Source organism: Rhamphochromis sp. 'chilingali', assembly GCF_963969265.1.
Source record: "Rhamphochromis sp. 'chilingali' genome assembly, chromosome: 19".
Taxonomy (NCBI): domain Eukaryota; kingdom Metazoa; phylum Chordata; class Actinopteri; order Cichliformes; family Cichlidae; genus Rhamphochromis; species Rhamphochromis sp. 'chilingali'.
The window spans coordinates 7,614,418-7,618,175 of record NC_137946.1 but is presented as its reverse complement, the minus strand read 5'-3'; positions in this window follow the sequence as shown (position 1 = coordinate 7,618,175).

Below are 3,758 nucleotides of genomic sequence, written 5' to 3'. Positions count from 1 at the left end.
GATATAACATAAATGACACTGTATACTATAATCTATAACACTGAAATACACATAAATAAATGTGGTATAGCTTGTATATACATGAAATAACTGTGCTTTTATTCCATAATTATTTATATATATATATATATATATATATATATATATATATATATATATATATATATATATATATATATATATATATATATATATATATTAGGGGTGCAACGATATTCATATTGATATTGAACCGTTCCAGTCGGGCTACCAAAATTTATCTCTGCCCTGCCCGTCGGCCTATTGTAGGAAGGAAAAATATATGTCAATGCTTTTGCATTGTTTCGGAAATGTAGCTGGGTAATTATGTCATTGGCATCGGTGAGCCACTGTCAATATGTGACATATTGAAATCGCGTTTGAATTTGCGCTGGGTTTTTTGCTTTCACTTTGCAATCGCGCGAACTGTGTATAGAGAGCGACAGCACTGATTGGTGAGTGATGATAATTTGCGCACCAATTCCTCTGACATAGTCTTATCAATCGTTAGCTTACTATGCAAACATGACAAGTGAACTCTCCCACAGCAAGCTTAAACATGTGAGAGGTTGATCGCGCAGAGAATCGCTGAGCGTTATGTGAGTGCGCGTGTAAAAGCAGCAGGATATATATTTTAGTTCTGCTGAGCCAAATAAGACAGGTCAGGGTGAAGAAGTGACAGCCAAAGAAAAGCTTACCACAAAACGGAAAAGTTATGACAAATCAGACTATAAGGCAAAAAGAAAGTGCAGCTTTATGGTTTCATGGACAAAAGAATTTCTGTGGCTGCAATATGACAAGCTAAATAACCAGGGCTGCACATAAGTGGTCTGCAGGTGCGCATTCGCTGTCAAAATAAAAAAGATAAACAAGATAAGAAATTTCAACGCGTGTTTGCGTACATAAGATTTTCAGGAGGAGGACAGACATTTGTTTAGAACTCTTAAAGATGTCGAAGAAGCTCCTTTAAGCAATTACTGTGATGTTCCTCCACCTCCAAAGAAATGTCAGAAGGAGTCCGAACCACAAAAGAAGCGTGTATTCTCGGAAAAGTAGTTGCAGGAGGTGAGCTGGCTTCAAACAAATGATGAACGCACAGAGATGTGGTGCGGAATGTGCCGTGAAAATTTAATAAATGACAAATTAAAAAGGCATGAACATTTTTTTTGTATCAAAAAAATATCGAACCGTGACACCAAAGTATCGAACCGAACCGAACCGTGAATTTTGTGTATCGTTGCACCCCTAATACATATATATATATATTTTAGGGGTGCAACGGATCAAAACGGTTCAGATCGGATCACGGTTTTAAGTCACGGATAGGATCAATTTTTGGATATAGGGCAGTACAGTCTTTGTATCTACCACTCAATTCAATTCATTTGAATTTTATTTATAAAACGCCAAATCACAACAACAGTCGCCTCAAGGCACTTTATATTGTAAGGTAGACCCTACAATAATACATTATACTCATTATATTGCACTCTGCTGTGATATAATGAGCTGTCATGGTCACGTAGCTTTCTGTTGCCCTGGAGATCCACCCATTTGTAGTAGTTATGGCAACAGAAGATGCCTGGGACAGTTCAGCCACAACTTAAATCTTTTCCTGCTCATACCTGCTTGGAACAATCTTGCCACTAAAGTAGGCGCGAACGGGATATCATAGCGTGGCTCAAGCACGTTCATCATAGTTTAAACCCCTTGTTTTGCACAACAGAATACGGACTCCCGTCTGCAGCTAAACACCCCAATAGCTTTTGTAATAGCTTTAGCACGGTCGGATTGGGCAGCAAAGGGCTGCTTAAATACGGAAAACTCCTCTGCTCCTCCACTTGGACCACTAGCACTGGCCATAACTATCGCTTGACAGACCCACCACGTGCACGATACACATACTTTTTTTCCTTCTTTTTCGAATCTTCGGATCACGTGCGTGCCGAACCGTGGAGTGGGATCGGTTCGGATTAGGGATTATGGATCAACTGTGATCCGTTGCACCACATATATATACATATATATACATATATACACACATATATACGTATATATAGCAGATGACTCGTAATCTGGAGAGGAAATGGCGTGTCACAAATTTAGAGGATCATCATTTAGCCTGGAGAAATAGTTTGCTGTTTTATAAGAAAGCCCTCCGCAAAGCCAGAACATCTTACTATTCATCACTGATTGAAGAAAATAAGAACAACCCCAGGTTTCTCTTCAGCTCTGTAGCCAGGCTGACAAAAAGTCAGAGGTCTTTTGAGGCAACCATCCCTTTAACGTTAACTAGTAATGACTTCATGAACTTCTTCACAAATAAAATTTTTATCATTAGAGAAAAAATTACCAGTAATCATCCCACAGATGTAATATTATCTACAGCTACTCTTAGTACCATTGATGTTAAGTTAGACTCTTTTTCTCCAATTGATCTTTCTGAGTTAACTTCAATAATTACTTCCTCTAAACCATCAACGTGTCTTTTCCTGCCATTAATTAATTAATGCTTCGATCTTAAATATGATCAACCTATCTCTAATAATCGGCTATGTACCACAGGCCTTCAAGCTGGCTGTAGTTAAACCTTTACTCAAAAAGCCATCTCTAGACCCAGCAGTCTTAGCTAATTATAGGCCAATCTCCAACCTTCTTTTCATATCAAAAATCCTTGAAAGAGTAGTTGTCAAACAGCTAACAGATCATCTGCAGAGGAATGGCTTATTGGAAGAGTTTCAGTCAGGTTTCAGAGCTTATCACAGCACAGAAACAGCTTTAGTGAAGGTTACAAATGATCTTCTTATGGCCTCTGACAGTGGACTCCTCTCTGTGCTTGTCCTGCTAGACCTTAGTGCAGCATTCGATACTGTTGACCATAATATCCTATTAGGGCGATTAGAACATGCTGTAGGTATTGCAGGTACTGCACTGCAGTGGTTTGTATCATATCTATCTAATAGACTCCAATTTGTGCATGTAAATGGAGAGTCCTCTTCACACACTGATGTTAATTATGGAGTTCCACAGGGTTCAGTGCTAGGACCAATTCTGTTTACATTATACATGCTTCCCTAGGCAGCATCATTAGTAGACATAGCATACATTTTCACTGCTATGCTGATGACACCCAGCTCTATCTGTCCATGAAGCCAGATAACACACACCAATTAGTTAAACTGCAGGAATGTCTTAAAGACATAAAGACCTGGATGGCCGCTAACTTTCTGCTTCTTAATTCAGATAAAACTGAGGTTATTGTACTTGGCCCTGAAAAGCTTAGAAATATGGTATCTAACCAGATTCTTACTCTGGATGGCATTACCTTGGCCTCCAGTAACGCTGTGAGGAACCTTGGAGCCATTTTTGACCAGGACATGTCCTTCAACGCACATATTAAACAAATATGTAAGACTGCTTTCTTCCATTTGCGCAACATCTCTAAAGTTAGAAATATCCTGTCTCAGAGTGACGCTGAAAAACTAGTTCATGCATTTATTACTTCCAGGCTGGACTACTGTAATTCATTATTATCAGGATGTCCAAAAAAACTCACTGAAAAGCCTTCAGCTAATCCAAAATGCTGCAGCAAGAGTGCTGACAGGGACTAGAAAGAGAGAGCATATTTCTCCTGTATTGGCTTCCCTTCATTGGCTTCCTGTTAAATCCAGAATTGAATTCAAAATCCTGCTCCTCACATACAAGGTCTTAAATAATCAGGCCCCATCTTATCTTAATGA